At 32.8% G+C, this 17,454-nt stretch overlaps 2 protein-coding genes across 4 annotated transcripts in view; one reads left to right on the forward strand and one right to left on the reverse strand.

Annotated features, from left to right (window-relative positions):
* LOC127700214 (uncharacterized) overlaps positions 1–17,454 on the reverse strand; it is a 131,486-nt gene that overhangs the window by 42,483 nt on the left and 71,549 nt on the right. The window lies entirely within an intron of this gene.
* Positions 1,567–17,454, forward strand: part of LOC127700210 (uncharacterized) — a 289,648-nt gene continuing 273,760 nt past the window's right edge. Inside the window, exon 1 of the mRNA XM_052203627.1 lies at positions 1,567–1,718. The gene's annotated coding sequence lies outside the window, so the exon portion shown is untranslated. The remainder of the gene's footprint in view (positions 1,719–17,454) is intronic.

Below are 17,454 nucleotides of genomic sequence, written 5' to 3' on the forward strand. Positions count from 1 at the left end.
TGGCAATCAACATTACACCTTAACATTGACATCAGCAATCCCAGGCAAGACACAGGGTTCCGCGGAACCCTTTACGATTTTTTTCAAGAAAGTACTTGGACTCAATATGATTCATGCATAGTAAATTGTTTTCAGTAATGAATCTGATGAAGTTTTTTCAGTTTTTTAACTTTATACTTTGTGACTTGCATCTACAAAAAAAGCCAACAAAATGTGTTTTCCATTCCAAACTAAAATTTGTGGAAAACATTTAGAAGGTTTGATTGTTAATTACATACTGAATGTATTGTATTCGGTTTAACGACCAGATGTAAGAGCAAATAATGAATGTAAAGAAATTGATGCAATACCAGCAAATGAGGCCTGAAATTACCCTTTTGATGTTGTCACTGCATGATATTGTTTGTACACCGTTATAGTTTTTGAGATAAGGATAAGACAACGCTATAGTTTTTAAGATAAGGATAAGACAATTCTTTTTGTGTGACACAGTCCGTTGCTTTAGTATTGCGAAATTGATTGACCCTTTTATATGTAAAAATGTGTTCGCTGAAAGAAAACAATTCATCACAGTATTATACAATTACAGTTTGGTTTACATCTTATATAATCTGCATTTCCTATTGTTTGAAACAATATGCCTTCTAACGCCTCCCAATCCTCTATGGTGTTGTCACATACTGTATCGGTCATAGACTAACTCAAACCATAAACTTTATCGAATCAGAAACTGTTTAATAAATATACAATATATGTACATTTTTGTACATTGTCGGAAAATATAAAATTTATTTGTATGAGCTTTAGAAACAGGACGAAAAGCGAGGCTCGCTGAGCTTTTCTCTTGTTTCGTGGCGAGTACAAATAAATTTTATATTTTCCGACAATGTACATATATTGTATTTATCCTGAAATTTACACCCAACACTTGAAACTTTAGTTGTTAAAATACAAATCATTGTCTCTAATTTTTCAAAGAAATCGACATAGTTAAACGCGGACCGCGAAGAGGACCCCAAAATGAACTGGTACGCAAAAAGAAATATTCACATTACCGCTTGCTCAACATGGAAGCGGGGGTAACAGGAGACTTAATATATACAAGTACAAATACAGAACATATTTATTTGTGTACCTGTTATTTGTATAATAGTTAGCTGATTGCAGGATAAAATCATGTTTCCCAGGACGATGGGAAGACCGAGTCATACAAAATCTTTAGAAAGATACTTAAAGATATATCCAATCTCCTGGGTATGAATACATTTCTTGAAATATTTATATAAAAGTTAAAAGATATGTATGTTAAAAATTTAAAAACACACTGTAATTGATACCTGAAGGTTAGCTTCCTTGTGTATTATAAACGAACATAATTGAAATATTAATATTCGTATATGTCTTTTGTTTTAGTGAGTTTTAAAATGACAATTAGTATCTATATCATCCAGACAGTTAACCAACGCGATTTGTTTTCGACACTTTGTTCGTATTGTTAGAATACCTTCACATTGAATCAGACCAATTGTTACGAAAATCTATAAATATTCCCGTAGTCCTCATATAAAAAATATATTCCCTCGCTGATATTATGCAATGCTAGTCAATATAAAGGGATTAAACCATTTGAGCTGATATCTATCTACCTGGTGAGAATCTGTATCTGTTTTGAACACTTGTTTGGCGAGCAAAGCTTTTTATTAGGAATTCGACTTTTGGTAAGTTAACTTAAAGTCTCACTTAACACAAATTTCTTTTAAATCAAATACAAACAACTGCTTTTGAAGAAAATTATTAACATTCATTGTTTAAAGCTGAGGACACAAACGTTAAGCTGCTAATTTCTGTAATATTTGCAATTTGATATCAATTGTATACATTAAATCTTACTTTTTTTCATGTTTTCTCCAGATAATGTTTCATTACAAATCATTGATTAAAATATTTTTTTAATTGACAAATCTACATATGATTTTTAAAACTTAAACATCTGCAACTTATTTTCTTATTTCCTAATTTGTGCCGAACTTATCAGAAATTTTATCAAACTCAAATAGATTTTAATATAAGTATCTCTCAAAACGAGGCGGGAGATACTAAAGATTCAAACTCATCAGTCAGGAATATTGTCAGCATAATAGTCAATCAATGGATTGATTCATCAAATGATTAATTCTTGTCTTCCATTAATAATTGTCACGTGGTTTCGAACCCCAGCCGGGTGAAACCAAAAACTTTAAAATTGGTATTTGCTGCTTCTCCACTAAGAACGCGGCATTTAGAAGTAAGAGCAAAGACTGGTCGACTCGGAGTCAGAATAATGTGTCCGGGTAAGGTGACATGTTTCCCTGTGGACTGTTACCTTGTGAACTAGCAAGTATAAATCCGGCTCATTGTGTCGGTCTTTTATAATGTACCAAGCAAAGTTGATATTCATATTACATTAACATGTTCTCGTCCTAAATTTGAATTGGCGGGAATACATTGCTTTAATTCAGAAAGCAACGTCGAAAGACGTTAGGCCGAATTGGCGATGTTTTCACAGCTTATGGATATTTCAATTCCTATTCATTTGCTGTTTTGTTTGTTTTCAATTATTACACTAAATGAACATTAATATACACATGATGGTGGCTATTTTTTTTTAGCGTAGACAAGTAATTTAAAAGTGGTAAGTCGAAAACAATGCGTTGTACGAATATCTAGAATGAAAATTTCGATTTATTTGATAAGAATGTTTATGTTTTGAGAAATGTATATATTTTATGAATATTGACTAATTATAGATAGTGAAAGAAAATCAAGATCTTTTATACTTTGTTTTATGCTGAATAACAAGATGGGGTCTAGTTAATGTGCATACGTTGTATCGAGAATTTTCTTTTTTTGAATTCTCTGTAGGACAGTTTGACAGCTTTTTTTTCAAAGTGTTCCAGGCAAATTACAAATACACTATTGGTTTTCGTAGATTTTTTTCCGTTCTTTTTTGACGATAATTACTTACAATTAACCGAATTCTAACATAATTTTCGTTTTAGGTCATCTGTAGGCATTGATAATTTTATCATATGTTTAGAAATTCGCTGCAATGTTGCTAGATTCTCAGTCTAAGTACACACACATTCAGCTGTTATGCCGTGATGTTTTTTAATGACCCTATCGTGAAATAAATTTGATGGGAACCTAGTCCAACCTCTTTTCTTTCATATTAACTCTTGTGAAATTGTTTTTACGACAAAAGGGACGATTTTTCTTTCCCTATTGTTAATTTTCCTTTTTTGGATGGTGATGTTCCTTTGGCACCATCGTACAGTGTTTATATATCTCAACCCGTTTGCTATGCCCGTGTCTGTATGGACGTTTTCGGATTTCAATGGCCATAATCTTTATATTACTGGTAAAGTATTAAGTCAGCCATTTCGTTACCACAAATTACTTAAAACTTTATAAAACTCTTCCATAGATACAAAGATCTGGTTTTGAAGTTTGGCTGTACCTATAAAAAAAACTTATTTCAAACGGGATAGCACATCCTAATATTAACGGAAATGTTGTTTACCGAGCCCGGAAATTTAGGTACGATCCGGCTTTACCAATTCATCACTGTAATGAGATCTTTGAATATTTATTTTATTGGTATACATATTGGTTTTGTTATCAGTAAATTAAAACCAAACTAATATTATTGTTAATATATACATATGCATATTCACGGTTTTTAAATCTGTCGATACCTTTATTTTGGCATTGCAGAAGGTAATGTTTTTCTTTAAATGTTAATGACGTCTTCACACTAAATCCGTTGAAACTCGGATGTGTACAGATTGATATTTTCAGTCTTTGATACATGATTTTTTTATTAGTTGTTATTGCAAATTGGCTTTGAACTAGCTATCAGAAACTGTGAGTACTCTCAGATCTGTATTTAGTGACTTTTTTTTTCAACTTCAAATATTTTATTGCACTAATAGTTGTGAACAATGTCCCTTAGCGCTACAACAATAACGCTAAAGTTCCTCCCCGTGCTGTTAATTGCTAATGAATTGGTGTTTTTTTTGTTTTTGGGATGTATCAATACCATGCCACGTCCGGTCTGTGTATTTGTTACATTTTTGTCTGCTTTGTATCGATCTGAAGAGTTAAGCCTTTTTCAACTGATTTTTATAGTTTGTTCATATGTTTTGCTGAACATTACATTTAACCCGCCACAGTCTGTATGTGCCTGTCCCAAATCAAGAGCCTGTAATTCAGCGGTTGAAATGTCGCTTGCTGCTGTATATTATATTTGTTTTCGTTCAATGTTTTGAACATAAATCAGACCGTTATTTTTCTCGTTTGAATTGTAATGCATTTGTCATATCCGAACCTGTTATCGCTGGCTATGCGGTATTGGGTTTGTTCATTGTTGAAGGCCGTACGGTGACCTATAGTTGTTAACTTATATGTCATATGGCCTCTGGTGGAGAGTTTTCTCATTGGCAATCATACCACATCTTCTTGTTTTAATATATTCATGTTTAAGCAATGTTGTAATTCAAAACACACGATCAGTGTGGAAAATGAGGTATGGGATGAAATAGAACAGTCTATCGATCTTTCCTTATCTTGTAATTTAGATATGATAGTGACTTTAACATCAACGAGTTGAGGAATACCACTAAATAAATGATAAAATTAGTATGATAAAAGCACAATTCAGTCTACGTCAACTTACATGTATTTCTTACCTAACTTATATCACAGAACACAGTTCTTCATTACTTTACCTTATTCTGGTTCATAACCCGGGAAAGCTCTTATTTCCTGATGTTGGGGCCCCGTTACTGGATTAAATACGATATAGTTTACCTGTCATATGTAATTTTGATCAACAATGTAAACTTACATAAAGTTTGGAAGCAAAAAGTATACATGTATGATAGAGGTGACTATAACGACTCGTTTCGACACCAGCTATCACTTGTTGACAGGGATGCTTTATTCATTTCAAATGAAGTTGACGCTATAGCACGTACTATAACAGACGAACTTATTAACAAGGCAAATAGATACATTTCTAACTGTATTATCACAGTTAGAAGTTAACATCTGAGAACGAGGTAGTAGACATTTTGAATATTTTGGACGTATCAAAAGAATCGGGACCAGATCATCGTTTGTATGTCACCTGAAATCAACAAGTTACACTGCATTGAAGGGGTCATAGAGATTAATTCTAAAATCAATCAACCGTTTTAATTTCTTTGAAGGAAATTTTATGTCCAAGGTAAGCTTTGCTTTACTTTATCTACATAAAAAAGGTTAGTTTTCTGAAATTTTCGTCATTGTTCCGGTCACGCGTATCTTCCCACCGGCCACGACGTGGTAAAAGAACAAAAAAAAAAGATTTCCTAGTCTTGATTGGATCAAACAAAACTCAGTTTTTAAGAATAAATTATTAGTATTTATTGCTCTTTATATTCATTTTTATTAATGCTGTATTTACGCAACACGTCCGTAAATGCATAAAATGCAAGGTAACGGTACTAACTGGCGGTAACTGGTCCTTAACCAGTAGGCACAGAATAGTCAGATTTATGAACAAAAGATAACACTGTTCCTTATACGAATTTAAGACTTTTAAAATGATGTGAAAATCGTATTATTGTTGATTAAAATTATTCGCTCGGTTTTTTTTTCAATCGACTAAGGAGTAATCGACTAATTAACGGCCCTGTATTTTTAAGTAACGGTGAACTTTTTAAACTTTAGTCTCTGAGTAAATCTATTGTGTATGTATTGTGTATGTATAATTGCTCAATGTAATTTTTTTTGAAAGTGTAATAAGAAATGTATTTTTGCTTCATATTTATAGGAAAAGATTTCATTTTAGTTATTTTGTTCTGACATTGCCACCTTTATCGCCCTATTTTATTATTTCATATGTGGCGGCACACCTCGCCGGTTAAAATTTCGGTTGAACAGTTCAGAATATGGTATATATAGAATATTTTAGCAAAAATATTTATATGCAAGAGGTGGTGCTACTGCTAATTTTACAAAAAAAAAAACTGTCATAAATTTTGTCACGTCAAGTTATGCTAAAAATCAGGTTTTAATGCAAGTTGCCTAAATCTATGACGTCACAAATGCATCACTAATGACATTGGTGAAAATCTTCTATGATTTAAACATACGTTTTAATCAAGGGCCAACATTATGGGTTTGTGAATCGACTCCTTTATTTAGTCGATTTGGTGTTCACACGATCCGATTCCAGTCAAAAAGTCGAATGAAAATAGCGTACCTTTCGATTTCAAAACGACGTTTCAACTTGACATTCGACTTCCGATTTAAGTGTTCACACGGTACGATTTTAATCGAAAGCTGGTGCATAGGTAAAACTCGAATGAAAATCGAATGGAAAATCGTACCATGTGAACGCACCTTAAGCCCACGACTTCTCAAAGAAGCATCTTGGATTTTGAAATATCCACCGTGCAGGTTATTTAACCTATCATTATCACTTAGCAAATTCCCTGCCGACTAGAAATGTGTTAATGTTACCCCTGTAAATAGAAAGACTCTCCAAGTGACTTTAAAAAAACTACAGACCGATCTCATTGATCGTCGTTATTGGAAGGTCATGATAAGATGTATGTTAAAGCATATTCATAATTACTTACTTTATAACAAGATTATTACACCCTACGATTCAGATTTCACATCAGAAGACTCAGCCATTAATCTATTGCTTGATATTACAAATGAGTTTGGGAAGGTATTAGATGACGGGAAAACATTTCCGAAAGCAAAGGGTCGTTATGAGAATATATCCTCTGAGTGCCGCATCATAAAGGCTGGTTTACCCCAGTGGTCGATCCTGATACCACTATTATTTTAAACATTTATCAATGATATCATATCTGGTATACAATCCACTATTTAGTTTTTTGATAATGATACTAGTTTATACTTGAAAGTAGATGGCCCCCGAGAATTGTAATCAATTTGTAGGTCCATTAAATTACACTTTTAAGAGTATCGTAAATAAATCGATAAATATTTCTAATATGAGTTGATGAGGTACGGAAGGGGTAATTTGTTTATAAAACTATCTAAATTCCTTTCAAATTTTTAATGTGATCGACTGGTATACATTACGTATACCTGTTGTAGCTTCTCATATTATTTTGTTTTGTCATTTCCACGTTTTACACTGTTACATGTATGTTTTCCTTATTTGGCCTCTCGGTTGTCCACATTAAAATTTTGTTAACAATAAATTATTCTTCCGTGAAATCTTATTCTAATGTAAACATATTTTATTATTTTAATTCAAGTTAAATAAAAAATACAATTTGGAATCAACATATTAATACAATTGATTAATTAATAGGATCCAGAAATACTGTTAACTTATATCAATCCGTTTCCTAATACAAATTCCATTAATTTATTGTCAAAACGTAAAACAGAGTCAGACAGTCGTTTTACTTGAAACGGGTTCAGCTAGAGAAGTTATAAGAAGTAGTGGATTTGGAAACGATAATCAACTTGCGACTAACGTCTTATAAATTCTCTATAACAGAATATTGTAAAGTGCTCAAGGCTAAAATGGTCTCATTTTAAAAGTAAGGAGATGTGGTATGATTGCCAATGAGACAACTATCCACCAAAGTTCAAATGAAGTTCAAGTAAGCAATTATAGGCAACCGTACGGCCTTCAACAATGAGAAAAACCAATACTGTATGGTCGGCTATAAAAGGCCCCGACATGAAAAATATGAAACATTTCAATTGAGAAAACAAACGGCCTTTATTTATAACAAACCAATCTACGAAAAACAAATATGACAGACATGAACCAACTACAACCACTGAACTACAGGCTCCTGACTTGGGACAGGCACATAAATAATGTGGCGGGGTTAAAAATGTTTGTAAGCGCTCAACCCTCCCCCTAACCGTATACAGTGGTGTAACAGTACAACATAAGAATAAACTATAAAAATCAGTTGAAAAAGGCTTTACTCATCAGATGGATACAAATAGAAATTATACATCTAACAAAAACACAGAGTGGACGTGGACGGGTACTTGTACATCCAAAAAAAAAAACCGAAAAGACTCTAAGTACAGATCTGAGAGTACTCGCAGTTACTGACAGCTAGTTCAAAGCCAATAACAACTAATGAAGAAAATCATGTATTTAACACTAAAATATCAATCAGTACACATCCAACATCCAATGGATTTAGTGTAAAGACGTCATTAACAGTCAGAGAAAAAACATGACCCTGTGCAATACCAAACTATAAGTATCGACAGATTGTAGTACCGTGAAAGTACATATGTGTAATATATAGTATGGTTTTAATTTACTGATAACAAAATCAATATTTATGCCAATAAAAACAATATTCAAAGATTTAATTACAGTGTTGAATAAGTAACCTTTTAGAATAAGTTTATTTAAAGGATTGATAAGTTTACCCGAATCGAATCTATATTTCCGGGCTCGGTTTACAACACCACAATTAAATTTAGGATGTGCTATTCCGTTTGAAATAAGTTTTCTACAGGTACAGCCAAACTTGCAGACCAAATATTTGTATCTATGAAAGAATTAAGTAAAGGTTTTAGGTAATTTGGGGTAACGAAATCCCTGACTTAATAATTTGCTAGTAATACATAAATAAGCCTCATTAAAATCCAAAACGTCACTACAGACACGAGCATAGCGAACAAGTTGGGATATAAAAACACCGTAAGACGGTGCCAAAGGAACAGCACCGTCAAAAAAGGGAAAAATTAACAATAGCGAAAGAAAAATCATCCCTTTTGTGTAGAGTTTCTGGTGTAATACTGAAATATCTAAATCTAGGAAAGGACAGTTAATGTTGTTGGTATTAGATTTATTTAAAGTAAGTTCCTTTGGGTAAATTTCAGCAGTATATTTAGAGATTTTTTGATTATTTAACGAAAAAATATCATCAAGATAACGATAAGTATTGTTGAATTTATCAATTAAATGAAATTTAGACGATTCTTTGGCCATAAACTGTGATTCATAACAGTAAAGGAACAAGTCTGCTATTAAAGGAGCACAATTGGTGCCCATAAGAATACCTTCAATCTGTCGATAAACTGTATTGCCGAAAGTACATAAATGTTGTCAAGGAGAAAATTTAGTGCTTGGATCATCTCATCACACCTCCAGTAAGTATATCTAGCATATTTACCTTTCTCATTAGAGAAAAATGCTTTATGAGTTGCAGCAAATACATTTGCAACCAGATTTATCAAACGACCATTTAATTAGATAGGAAAACTTTTGTTTGATAAGATTGTGTAAAAGTGTAGTATAAATAGTGGTAAAGTCAAAACTGTCAACCGAATCAAATGACCATCAAAAGCACGTAATTTATCTAAAACATCCAAAGTATTTTTTACACTCCAAAAAAGATTAATTCTACTGTTTTCATATGTTTTATTACAAAAATTAACGATAAGTTCTTTGATAGTAGTTAGGAAACTCGTTAAAAGCACCGAAATATTAGTACTAGAACACTTACTAGAGGCCGATATGAAATGATATTTTGCAGGTTTTTTGTGTAGTTTGTGTAACCAATGCATAGTGCGGACCTTCAAATATTCCGAGGAGGCCTTAAGCTGAGCTGTGGTAGTGACATGACTATTCACTATATGACTCTCTGTGGAGCGTACGGCCTTGAATGTAGTTGAATGTATAATTTCATTCTTAAGGACTTCCGTGTATCTTCAACGTCATACCACCACCACATTGTTTGCTGCTTTGTCGGCCGGTAAAAACATAAAACGCTTTGATAGTACTTGAATTTTATTTTTAATCCTAGAAATGGGCGTATTACTTAGTCTTTTATTTATTTCTAAATTATTTTCGAAATGTGATATGCGAATATCAACAATATTCATACATTCATTTAAAAAGGAATCAAGTGACTTTTTGTCAGATTTCTCCCGTTTACACCATGTTTTACAATAGGAGGAAAGAGCATCTTTAATAACCTGACGACACTCTTTCCAGTTTATTTTTGACGGTGACCGATATTTTGGTCCTTTTTTTTTAGAAAGTTTATAACCTCTTTGTCTGGAACCCAGTTTTCACGATTGGTTGTACGACTTTGTCCCCAGCAGAGCTATAGAAAAACAGTCCTTTAAGTATATGTAAGAGAAATATAATCCCTTTCTTCATGATTAAGTACGAGCGTTAGCGAGTACTTATCATTGAGTAAAGGATTATCTTCTCATACAAACTTAGAATATTGTAAAGTGCTCAAGGCTCAAATGATCTCTTGATTGGGCGTATTCAAGAATTAGTTTCATTGTCATTGCAATGTTTATAATTGATGCATGACTTCTTTTTTCGGCATGTCATTTATGGATCTACTTTTGCACTTAAGACCATGAACGTCATGCGATTCACTATAGTCTGTTCGACTTTTTCTGAATTTCCAAAAACAAAAAATGAATAAAATGAGATATGGGATAAACGTCAATAGGACAGTAACCCAACAACACAAAACTAATCTACATACGGCCTAAAACGATGGACATTCGCCTAGATTTTAGATAGGTTGTGGAGTAATTCATTTTTTTTGAGAAATGCTTTCCATCGTTTTTTCTTTGTTTCTTTTGTAGCTGCTTTGAATTAGAGCTAGTGATGTGGTGTATCTTGTTGTGTTGTTCTGCATTGTTGATTTTCCTGCTATCTTTTCTTGTATAATAGAAAAAAAACGTAAGAGAAACTCGATGGGACAATTAAGTACGGACAACAACAGATATTGAAACCTGTGAACTAGACATTAACACTATTATAACTATACAAATTAATTTTATGTAACAATTGACAAAATCACTCACTATACAGAGCCTTTCTCACCCGATTACAATACTGAAGTACGTTGTTGGTAATAACGTCGGAGAAAAAAAATGGCAGAAAAGCAATACATGGATATACGATTTGCACAGTACTCTTTTCAGGCTAGCTGTAGTCTTGTCCTAGGATTTCTAAAATCAACTTGTCCACAGTGCTTTAAAGATCATGCCGCTTAATTCTTTTTTGAAAATTCAGTCCCATTCAAGTAGCCGTAAACGTTATTTTATAATAATACAATTAAAAATACTGTCATTCATTCAGTATGATGTTTTAAGCATTACTATAATTGAAAACATTAACATAGATATGTATTTATATTCATTCATACTAAAGGAATTTAATGATCTTCAAAGCACTGTGGACAAGTTGATTTTTAGAAATCCTAGGACATGACTACACCTAGCTTGAATTTGAAAGTTACTGTTATTTATATTACTAGATTTTAAAGCAGTGCTTTGTCAACTAAAAAAATCATTATTCTCTTATTTTTTTATTTTTTTTATGACGAAAAAAATACTTTATTTTATTCTACGCATCTGATCGTTTGGGTATTTCTACTGGCCAAACACCCAATTATTCAATATATCATTGATATGTAGACTAAATAACATAGGACCAAGGACGGTGTATTGAGGTACTCCTGAATCAATGGTGGACCAGTTTGATTTTGTCCGATTTACCATGACTCTTTGCTTGCGGTAGCATAGGAATGAGTCAATCAAACAATTGTTTTACCTCATATTCCGTTACTGTTTATTTCGATTTAAGTTGTTCATGGGAGGCTGTGTCGAAGGCTTTTTCAAAATATAATATGAATATATCTGTTTGGTGTCCTTTATTGATGTTTAAGGCCCAATCAGTACAGTACATAGTTGTGTTTCGCGACTGTGATATTCACGAAAAGTATGTTGTTTTTCATTGATGATGTTACATTAATTTTGTATAATGATCTACTAGGTGACTCATTATGTTAGGGCAAACTATATGTTCGAGCCTCTGGCAGAGAATGCAAGTTAATGATACTTAGCAGTAGTTTGTCGGTATCGAATGGTCAGCCTTCTTGAAAAGTGGACATATGTCTTTTGTCCATTAATCAGGTATTAAGGTGGTATTGATGAATTGTTGAAAAGGGTGACTAATGTCAGATAGGTGCTTATTCGTTTGACATTTTTTTTAGTATTCTAGGGCTTATACCGTCTGGCCAACATGTTGTTGATGTATTGATATAAAAACAAGGAGATGTGGTATGATTGCCAATTAGACAACTATCCACCAAAGTTCAATGACTGAGTGAAAAAAGCAAGTATAGGCAACCGTACGGCCTTCAACCACGAGATAAACCCATACCGTATAGTCGGCTATACCCCAAACCCGACATATGAAATATGAAACAAGTCAATTGATAAAACTAACGGCCTAATTCATAACACAATAATTTGCGAAAAATAAATATGACAGACATGAACGAACGATAACCACTGAGCTACAGGATCAATCAGTACACATCCAACATCCAATGGATTTAGTTTAAAGACGTCATTAACAGTCAGAGAAAAACATGACCTTGTGCAATGGCAAACTATAGGTATCGACGGGCCAAGTGAACTTTTCTCATAACTTGGCGTCCGTCGTCGTCTTCGGTAACTTTTACAAAAATGTCTCCTCTGAAACTACTGGGCCAAGTTTAACCAAAACATAACTCCTTTAGGAGGTTGTCTGACAGTTTTGGTTAAACTTGGCCACAATTTTTATTGAGGTATTTGTTAATGTGTCCGATAACCCTGCCTGCAAACCAAGATAGCTGACATGGCTAAAAATAGAACATAGGGGTAAAATGCAAGTGTTGCCTATTGTTTTGAATAAAAATATAAATAGAGAGAGTCTGTCGAGGCAGAAATCTTTACAATTGTGAACTCTTCCTAATGTTCTTCACGTCAAAACTGTGCGGTGGCTTTTTATAGGAGTTATTGCCCTTAAACATGTTAAATGACAAATTTTACCTATTTTTATAGATTTTTTTTACTGTTATGCTTTTTTCCTTGATATCTTCTATCCTATTTTCAACATACTTGTTGTGTGATTTTGTTATTTCAGTCTTTATTGATTTTCGTTGTTCTTGCCATTTGTTTTCTCAAATTCCATCCTTATAAATATTTTTTTCCGTTTCCGTTGTTTAGAAACACCCCAAAATAAAGTATCTACGAAGTTACTTCCTACAAGAGTAACTGCAACCATAAAAATGCTTCCATGTACAAACCTCTCGTGGGTTTGCTTAGCAGTTAAGCTGAAATCGAACTAAACAGAGGATTTCCCTTTTTCATTTCATGCTCAAGGAATTTGTTTAAGTCGAATTGTGATAGCGCAAAATTAGTCTCAAAGTCAAATGAACTACCAACCACTTTGGACATTGGGATGGAAAATGAAAAAATTGTTGTGTCACGTGATCAATACCTGGGTCTACTCGAATATCACATTACAGTAACTGTAATGACCACGAAAATAAACTGAACAATTTGATTTTCAAAATATGTGGATCATTTTTAAAAAAAGACAAAATTAAAGTTTTCAGTACAAGTTATTGTCGATAAAAGAAAGAAACAGCATTTTATTTATATTTATATTGTCTTTTAAATGTATATTGTTGATTTCATATTTACTCATGTTGTATTAACGTTTGTCTTATTACTTTTTCATATTTCAATTTTATACGTCGTTGAATTTTTAAACGTATTAAAACTATAATTCATATTTTTTGTTGTTTTTTAGGAGGGGGGGGGGGGGGGGGGGGTTATGAGCCGGGGAAGGGGATAATTGCCCCCTTCCCCCATAACCAACCAACTTTCAAAATGGTGGACGGAGGGAAGGAGGGCTAAACCATATTTCTTTGTGTGGATTTCTTTGTTTGACAAATGTATTATATATAAATGCAGGGCGTAGGAGCCTAGAAAGGGGGACATACCCGTTTTACACACTTGTAAAAGTGAGGGGTACTAAGCCCTTCACTCTATTTTTTTGGCAATTTATTTGTTATCAAAATATAGCAGGTCTACGAAAAGGGACATTAACTAATTTCAAGACTATTGAACTATCATTATAGAATATATAAATCAAATATTTTCTGTGTTTTTGGCTTTACACTTTAAGAAGTCCCGCCGTGTGTCGCTTGTCATAGGAAAAGCAAAGAACTAGAGGAGCTTAGGCCAGTGCTCTAACTTCCATCTCAAGTTATTTCACTGTCTAGCTCCGCCTCTTTTGCCTAGTAAACAATGAAATCAATGACCATGAAATGTCCTAATAGATTTAAACAAAATGCATACGCAACAGTAAATAAAAAAAAATCGAGAAAAAAAAAGGGGGGGGGGCACCTAAAACTACCGGTTTATAATTAATGCATGACTTCCTTTTTAGCATTTCATTCATAAATGAATTAGTTTCAGTGATGTTTTAGAGGATTTTCTTGTAATTTTGGAAACTATCATAAATTGTGTTAATTTAGACATTAGATGACACAACAGTACAATGAAATGGTAGAAATTGTATATGTTTCCTGATTGTAAATTGTGTTTCTTTAAACAAATATATGAACGGACGATGACCTTCCCCCAGCTGATTTAAGATTTAATGCGTGTTAGAAGCATTTTCACGCTATTAATCAAACCTGTTATGAAAACAGACCCAGCAAAAAAAGCAATAGTTAGTTTGATTGAATTCCAGGTATTTTCTTCATTGGGATAAATATAGAAGTGTGTATAAGTTGTGTATAATATATATTTGTAAATTATACAGTCTGCTTTGGGCCTTTTCAAACCTTTTTCCTAGCTTGTAATTGTGAAGTGAATCCAGCTGAATGAATCTACAGTAAATATTAAGGTATATGTGGTAGTTTGTTGTATTTCATTAAAAAACGATTTCCTTCATCATAGTGAAATCTACATTCTAGAATTTCCTTCATCATAGTGAAATTTACATTCTAGAATTTCCTTCATCATAGTGAAATCTATATTTTAGAACACTGAACCACTAAACATTCAGATTTTGCAGCATGTACCAAGACGTCATGTTGAAGGCTGTGCAGTTACCTATAATTGCTAACATCAACAATATTTGGTCTAGGATAGAGAGTTGTCTCATTGGCAATCATACCAAATCTCCCTTTTTGAATATTATGTGTTGCTTTAGTTAAATGGAAATGTGTAAACTGAAACCATGTTTTGTAAGAGAGTGTGTAAATTTTGTACTTCAGTATTGCAAAAGTCAACAACTTTAAGACTTTAACCTTAAACAACTTCAGTAGTGTGAAACATGAATTGAACATTAATTCGGGTTTCATGTACAACATAATGCGAAGTTTTTGGGAAAACAAAGATATTTTGAAGAAAATAATATTTTTATACATTTGACAATAAAACATGGCAAAAAGGTAAACAAACTTTTGTGAAATTCTTACTATATTATACACAGCTGGCAGTTTGAAATAGAGTAGTACATATGCCATTGTGTCCATCTTGCCTACATAGAAAAATTTAAAACTTAAAACAGGTCAAAAGATTAAAAGAAAGACCCTGTTTACATCTTTAATGGAAATATATATTGCTCCTGTCAATCAACTGAGGACAAGGAACATTTACAGTTGTGTTTTGACGTTGGTACAACGTCTTATGATGGTAATAAGTTACGTTGTGCCAACGTTGTGTGGATGGTTGTCAGCACGTGCCTTGGAGTCCACAAAATTACGTTGTACCAAGGTAATTTTACTACGTTGTCACAACGGAATGTCAACGGTGGATTGTTTACTGGGGAACGACTGATGACGTAATTCCAAAATTCCAAATTAACAAATTGACAACCCAATGGAAAAAATCAAATAAATTAAAAATGACGAAATATTTAATATATATACATAACAAAATAAAAACACAATAAATACAAATATAAAAAATTATAAAAATTGGCGTTACGGGTAACATGCTTATGGTTGATACGTATTTGCAAAAGAAGTAAAATACATATCTCAATAAAGAAATTAAATTCACATCATTCGGGCATATATCGCTGCAACTGTAAAAGACGATAAAGTATAGATGTATTACTGTGACTTCAAATAACTACGACCATAAGGAGAAAGTTACGACCCGCTTGAATATAAACCTCACAGAAACATAACTCGTAGAGTATTGAATGAAACCACAAACAATGTGAACTTAATAGTAAAAAGCGAGCCTTTAATAGAGAGTAGTGACAAGAGCTCGACGAATAATTCGAAGAATACTGTGTTACTTCGAAATACGTCTCCACGTGTGACATGTTGAGAGCTGGCCCGTCCCATGTCCAACATAGGTAACTGAAGTATACCTACTATTAAATTATATACCTGCATGTTTGAGTGCTGGCCCAGCCCCTGTTTAGAGGGTATGGGCTCACTTTGCAACCTGAGACGGATAACCTCGAGTGAAAAAAAAACAACATTTGCACACTAAAACATGTATCAAAAAGAACTGTCAAATGAAAAAACGTTGATTAATGAATATTGATATACATAAATTTGAGTTCCAACCAAATCTTGCTTCACAGTCAATATTTTAGTCCAGCTCTTTACATAGAATACTTTTTTTTTCTATGTCAGGGAAATGTTCAAATAAAATGCCTTTAAAAGTTTTAAAAATATTCAAAAGTTAAATTCTTCCCAATCGCGGATCCAGTAATCTGAGTTTTGGTAAGGGTTTTAGCTAAAGATTTATGTTATTTTCAAAATATATAAATCTTTTTTTTTTTCTTATTTTGTATTGCTTTGATATTGTTTTTTTTTAATTTGAAGTTATAATTAATATTTTCGTAATACCATTAACGGTATCAATTTTACTTCACCAGTAAACTTATTTTGATTATTTGTGTTTGTTTCAAAATTCAACTTTTAGTCAGTGTCAATCACAAATCTTTTCAAGCTCATAAATGTGCTTCGGGGAAGTTGTAACTCATTTATATATAGGAACTCTTTGTTTTGAAATGTAAATACAATGTATACCTAAACAATAGGATAATCCTACAAAAGAACATGATTTACCTTCATTTTTCACAATTAAGAAACATCAAATCCTACAATTTCATTGGTCGAGAGCACTTTGCTATAGTCTAAGGTATCTTAGATAATTATTTTGCGTTGAATAACAATGAAAATGCACTAGCAGGTTTGTAAAGTACTGCAAAATAATGTGAGCTTATTTCTGGAATACTTTATATCATTCCAACTTGTTTTAAAAATCAAATTTGGAACACATCCTTGTGTGTTTATAGTTGATGAAAATTATTCTAATGCTCCTCCGTTCCCTTTAGGAGACGCACATAGTCTTTAAATCATGACATCGTAGAATTAAAGATAAATGCTAAAAACAATGTTTGAATCCACAGCCCATTCGTTTCTTTGACTATACTGGACCAGCTGCTCATAATTGGACACCTGTGTTATGCAACCAGGAACATAACGTTAAGGAAAATATATATGACTTTAAACAAATAAAATGTAACTCATCTGAAGAAACATTTTCTTTTGTATGAAA

Source organism: Mytilus californianus, unplaced genomic scaffold (assembly GCF_021869535.1).
Source record: "Mytilus californianus isolate M0D057914Y unplaced genomic scaffold, xbMytCali1.0.p SCAF_5, whole genome shotgun sequence".
Lineage (NCBI taxonomy): Eukaryota > Metazoa > Mollusca > Bivalvia > Mytilida > Mytilidae > Mytilus > Mytilus californianus.